Raw genomic sequence first — 6,467 nt, 5'->3', positions numbered from 1 at the left:
GTCAGCCCCTAATTACTTTTTAAAAGACGTAAATCAGTGGAAAGTAGTTACTCTTTGATCAGTGATGGACTGGTAGAGACTCTGATTTAGGGATACTCAGGAAAGATGGTTACTTCTGGCCAGCAGATGCTGTTTAATTCGAGGTGGATTTGGGAGCACCTCCTGAGTGAATAGGATTGCCTAGTTATAAGAGCTATTTATATAAGGCTGGATGCTGATCTAAGCCCTTTAAGCATACTAACTCCTCCATCTACTTAAAGGGCCTTTTCCCTACCGCAGACCCCAAGCCAAACCTATACCCGTGAGAATGCCTCCAGGAGATCCTGGAGGGTCCAGGTAGGAAAGCTGTGTTTATCCAGTTTCTTGAAGGACTTGTCAGCCCAGCTCTGCCTCATAGAAGTCAATTCCAAGGTGAACAGCCTCAAAGAACTCTTAGTGAGCTGAGGTGGCCTCCAAAAGGATGTCATTACCCCTCCCTGAAGCAATTTGCCCACTCCCTTCCCAGTCCAAGCAGGCACTCTGATTAATGCAAAGATGCTTCTGAATAGCCATCTGTATACTGCTCCATCCTCCGTAGCATTAATCAAAGACCACAAAATCCTGGAGACAAAGCTGACAGGCGTGCTTTATTCTGACTTGACAGCTTTCATGTCTGTGTCAATCTGTCTTTCCCTATTTAGGAATCATCATGGCTCGAGCCTTGCTTCTAATAATATGTAAACATCCATCAGTGACTCAAGCCAGACATTGGTTGCTACCCAAACTGCACCTTATACACGCTCTCTTGTGATACCTGAGTCATCATCCACACCAAGCCTGGGAGCTGGCTCCACCTGACAAGGCCTCCCCTCCCATGGCTTCTTGCCAGGGTTCTTTCAGCCTGATCTAATTAGCACTCTGCACCCCCACTCCATCCTCTGCTCTCCCGCCCACCAACACGGGCGGGAATTGAGAGGGAGAATTCGAGAGCTGTGAAAATGAGCAAGGCTTGGAAGACAGGAGAAACTACAAACTGGAAGCCCTTCACACCAATTTTAGAGAAGCCCCTGTTATGAGAGCAATAAAGAAATAGCAATTTATGCAATTTAGAAGCAAATGGCCCTTTCATCTGGAGTGGCTGTTTAATGCAAAACACACTTCACCACGGAGGAGGAGCGGGCTTCAGTGAGCAGCGTATGCCTTGATGCAACAGAAAAAAGGCTGCCTTGCCGAGCTGCTGCTCATAAAGCAGCTGGAGGCGGAGTGATGAAGCAGAAAATCTCCTGGTGAATGCGAGATTTCATTTTATGATTTTGTGTCTCATGAAAGTTCTCTTCCAGGGGGCCTACTCTGGGCCCAGTCACGAGAGGCAAGAAGGAATGCTGGCCAGAGCATTAGCTATTGCCTGAATGTGACGGATAAATAGGGACATTAAGAGACATTGATAGCAGCACTCAGTCACTGGGCTCATTTCCAGGGATAAGATTGGAGATTTGCTGTCACCAGAAAAAAAACACCTTTATCAATATTATGGCCAGCTTTCCTCCCATCAGCATGGTGTGGTTCTGAATCAACTAGATCATTGCCATCCGTGTGGTTCAGCAACCATGTTAGCATTAGAATCGCCACGAGCTTATTAGAAATACAGACTGTTGGGTCCCACTCAGAGCTACTGAATCAGACTCTGTATTTGAACGAGGTCCCCTGGTGATTCTCCTGCACACACTAGCTGCGGTGCAGCTCTGGGCCTCCCTCTTTGTTGTGAGGAGAGAGAGGTGTGGGAGGAGCTGAAAGAGATGAGCTTTAAGGGCTTGGGCACTTTCCCTTGTGGGTCTGCAAATAGAAGAATAGACTCAGAGAGAAAGTGGCCTGTGAGTAATACAGCAGATCTTCCTGCCTGCGGGAAACTTGCTGAAATCATGACACTTCAGCAGTGACTCACCGTCACTCTCTTCCTTCTAAGTTCTATCAGGCTCCTCCTCTCTCTGGCTGGATAAAATACCAGAGCGCACTGACCTAAGACCTTTACTTATGCAAAACTGTTTATTCTCTTCTGCCTGTTGCAAACTATCTTCACAGAGCATTCGTGGGGCCTCTGACGGCCTCAAAGTGAAGGGGCTCAGCCCTCTCCCTGGAGGAGCTCTGCCAGTTCAAGACCCTCACCACCACCCTCTTTGTGGGTATGGGCTTTATCTTCAGCCATCGGAGACTAGCAGGCAGGTTGACCCTAACCCCTGAGGCTTCCGCCAAACTTCCATAGATGGACCCCCTTTAATGTTTCCCCCACTAAATGCCAGGAGCAAAGAAAAGTTATATTACAAAATTTATTTTAAAGAAAAGCCTCCCAAGCATTTTTTTTAATCTTGCAAATATTTCAAGAATGTCTGTGCTGTCAAGACTATGAAGAATGTCTGCTCCAGCATCCATCACCATCATTAAAAAAAAATCAATCTCTGATGCAGTGATTGTGAAAAGTAGACTCTATTAAGGAGAAGGAGGGCTTTTCTTTTTGTAATAAAAACTGTCGGATGCACATGCTCTTACCTTCTTACATTAGAGCGTGCTGCTGGCATGAGTCCCTCTGCCCCCATCCCGCCTTCTCTGCCTCACAGAGGCAGTCAAGGTGGGAATGTTCATTTATTTGAGCAGAGATGTGTCAAAGTTGGATTTTTAAAAAAAACATTGCTGATGAGAAAGTTATATTAGCACTATCTTTAAGCCAGATGATAGAACAGTAAGTGTGGTCATTTTCAAGCATTAGGTATTTGACAGAAAATGGGTGCTGGTGTCCTAGTAATGATGTCCAGGACCCAGTGCTGTATCGTCAAGCACAGCACAGTCCCTGCCACATGGTAGGCATTCAGGAAATGTCTGTGGCTGACGGGGTAAAGGAGTGAGAAGCAGAGAGCAGACACCAGGCAATGCATCTCAGAGTGCCTGGCCTGCTTTTCTGTGCAGAGCAATGTAAGACACCCAATGACTCTGAATAGTAAAGATAAATTGAGGATGAAAAGGGAACAATGAAGATTAGGGGGAGAGTGAGCCATAACAACTCTCAGTTGTGCTGGTCTGTAGAACCCCACTGAGGGAAATATCCTATCCTATTGCTTGGGGGCCTGTGTTAGGTCAGGTTCCCTAGAATAGCAGAACTTGAGACAGGGATTCTTGTGCAAATGATTTACAGAGAATGCTCCCAGGACAAGGCAGGGAGAGAAGTAGGCTAGGGCAGGGGGAAACTAGCAAGGATGTGGCCTCCCCAAGAGAGCTCAGGGAGCACAAATTATTCCACTAAGTTGATCCCACCTTGAGGCAAGGGGTCATCAATAATCAGTCACTGAGTTACTGATAGGGGATGGAATAGTGTCAGAGGGTAAGGAGGAGGGGGGTGGTGACGTGAGGTATACCAGCCCTAAAGGGGATTTGAGTGGGGCACCAACAATATCTACTGCATTCCCCAAGTCCACTTCAAGGTGCAGTTAGGCCCACCTGTCTGGCCTTTATAATAAATATATAAGTCAATTTTGTGGGTACATATAATTTAGGAGAAATTTTAACACCCTTCCATCCTGACCCTACTACCTTGTTCTATTTTTTTCCCACCACACTTATCACCATCTAACATACCGTATAATTCACCTATTTTTATATTTACTAACAGGTTATTATCTGTATTATCACACATTAGGATGTAAGCTCCATGAATACAGGCATTTGTTTCTCTTTTGACTGATGTGTCCCGAGAGCAGTCCCTGACACGTTAAAAGTGCCAGGTAAACACGTGTTAATGAAAGAGTATTCTGAAAGACATATTCTCCCCAGGGTTGCTCAGGAATTTTTGAGATGATTCTTTGGATCCAAAGCAACCAAATTCTGCCCTGCACGAATAAACAGCGAACTATAACATGCTGGAGGAGGATCATAGAGCCCAGTGGTTCTCAGATTTCAGTGTGTTTAGGAACCACCTGGGGATCTTGTTAACAGTGCGATTCTTGTTCCCCATACCCAGAGGTTCTGATTCAGTAGTTCAGGAAGGGGCCTAAGAATATGGACTTTAAACAAGCATAACCATTGATTTGGGTATAGGTGACCTGAGGCACATACTTTGAGAAACACTGATAGAGTCTGAAACACTGGCTCAGACAGTTATAAATAGCTTCCCCAGACCACCCAGCTTATCAGCTGCAGAATTGGGGTTAGACCTCGCTCTTCTGACTCAGTGCAGTGTGTTTTCCACTCTCAGCCTCTCTTAATATATGTTTATAGACTTTGCACGTACATTGGTTACCATGGGAACAGAAAAGCCTGATGAAATCCTACAACTGTAGCTGGGCTTTGAGGCATTGGTTGATAACTATCTTTAGAAAAATTTGGCTTCACAATTTATTGTGGTTGGTATTGCCCCTGTGTTCCTGTAATTCTTTTAAAATTGTAAATGTGCTTTTGTGATGTGCTGACGCCATAATCATTTGACAGGAGGGAACAGTGAGAGCTAGGAACTGGGGCTCTTGCTCAAACCGATTTGGGGAGTATACTGAAAATCCATGGGGAAGTTGTATTGAAAAACTGGAATGAAATGGTACGATTTAATGTATGGAGATGGGCTCCAGGGCAGCCCAAAAGGAGTATATTAACTCCTTACCGATCTTTAACTTATGATTAGAGTCAGTAAGCTAAAAAAAAATTTGTTGCAAAGAGGAGGAGTTTCTCTAAGCCTGAATGAATGAATGAATGAATGAGGGTTGGCTTAAAGGTATTTCAATGAAGAAAATTTCATTCACCATAAATCCTCTGGTTGAGACCATTGACCATCCTTAGAAAGAATGTGCTTCGGGTGGAGATTAGATCCCAGAGGGACAACTGTGGTTGATAAGCCATCTCCCAAGAGTAATCCTTAAAGTAAGAACTGTATTACCATGTATGCCAGTTACAGTGTGCCAGGTTCTGTTTTAAGTTTTGTATGTTACCTCATTTGATCCTCATAACAATGATCTGTGGTAGGTAATATTATCCCCATTTTATTGAAGAGGAAACAGAGAAGTTAAGTAAATTGCCTGAATTCACACATTTACAAAGTATCTGAGCTAGGATTTGATCTAGGCAATTTGGGTCCAGACCCATGCTTTTAACCAACCACTCCTCTTTGATGTATCTGAAATATAACAGGCAGGACTACTGTCTCCCAGAGCATTGCCCTGAGGGTTGGGGGAGTCGGGGTGTGTTGGGGAGATGGAGAGGAAGCGCTGAAAAAGGACTTGGAAGAACAGAAATATCCAGGGTGGATTTCAGGTGGTTTACTCTGGAGTGGTAGGCCCTAAATTATTTCCCTCTCATCGCTTTGACAAAAACAGAAAGTTTACCATGCTCACTGTTGCGTTCCTCACATGGATTCTTTCTGGGAGAGGAGCTCGAAGAAGAGAAAGAGGAGCCAGTTGACTTCTGGTTTCATAGAGGAGGGAAGGCACTGGGTTGAGAAACGCCGAGAATTTCTGTCGACCTTTATCTTACATGGTGCACCCTGACCAGGATGCACCAAGCAAGGGACCCACAGAGAGGAGAACACTAGGACTGGGGAGGGGCACAGTCTAGATCCCAAACCTCCCTGGGCTGTGGCTGGAAGGCTTCAGAAGGAATTGTGTTGTCTTGGCAATAGGGACTGCAGGGAGAAGGGACAGGGTGAGAGATTGGACGGGGGGAGGAGACAACTATGGGCCAGAAACCGAAACCAGAGCTGGTGACAAAACCTTAGACCAAACCTCAAACCAGAGAACAAAGAACATTATTTTCATATATTTTGCCGTCAGATAAAGGCCCTGTGAGTAGAGGTTTTTCCAGAGTTCATCCTAAATGGAGAGAGGCTAGAGGTGGAAGGGAAAGAGGACCCCTTGAAAGACAAATGGCTCTAACTCATGTTGGTGCAGAGCTCCTCCCCAGCCCTTGATTCTCTTTCCCTCCCCCTCTCCTCCCCTCCTCCTCCTCTACTTCCTTCTCTTCTCCCCAGCTCCTCTCCCACTCCTCCCCCCACTCCTCTTGTTCTGCCACTTTCTGTCCCTCCTCTGTGCTCAGCTATTTGAAGAAGGCAAATGACAGACCAGCCGATGGCCGAGTGGTTAAGTTCGTGTGCTCCGCTTCGGCGGCCCAGGGCTTTACCAGTTCGGGTCCTGCGCATGGATGTAGCACTGCTCATCAAGCCATGCTGAGGTGGCATCCCACATAGAAGAACTAGAATGACCTACAACTAGGATATACAACTATCTACTGGGGCTTTCCAGGAGATAAAAAAAAAAAAGGAAGATTGGTAACAGGTGTTAGCTCAGGTGCAAATCTTTAAAAAATAAAAAAGAAGAAGAAGGCAAATGAGATAAAGGTATGAAGAATGGTCTGTAGACTTAACCCTTAACCCAGGAAGCATTTACATCTGAAATAAAGTGCAATTTGTTAGCCTTAAGGAATTTCTAAAGGATGACTGTGGGTCTATGGGGTACGGGGGC

The sequence above is a fragment of the Equus asinus genome, chromosome 12 (genome assembly GCF_041296235.1).
Source record: "Equus asinus isolate D_3611 breed Donkey chromosome 12, EquAss-T2T_v2, whole genome shotgun sequence".
NCBI classification, from domain to species: domain Eukaryota; kingdom Metazoa; phylum Chordata; class Mammalia; order Perissodactyla; family Equidae; genus Equus; species Equus asinus.
Note: the sequence above shows the minus strand (reverse complement) of the source record.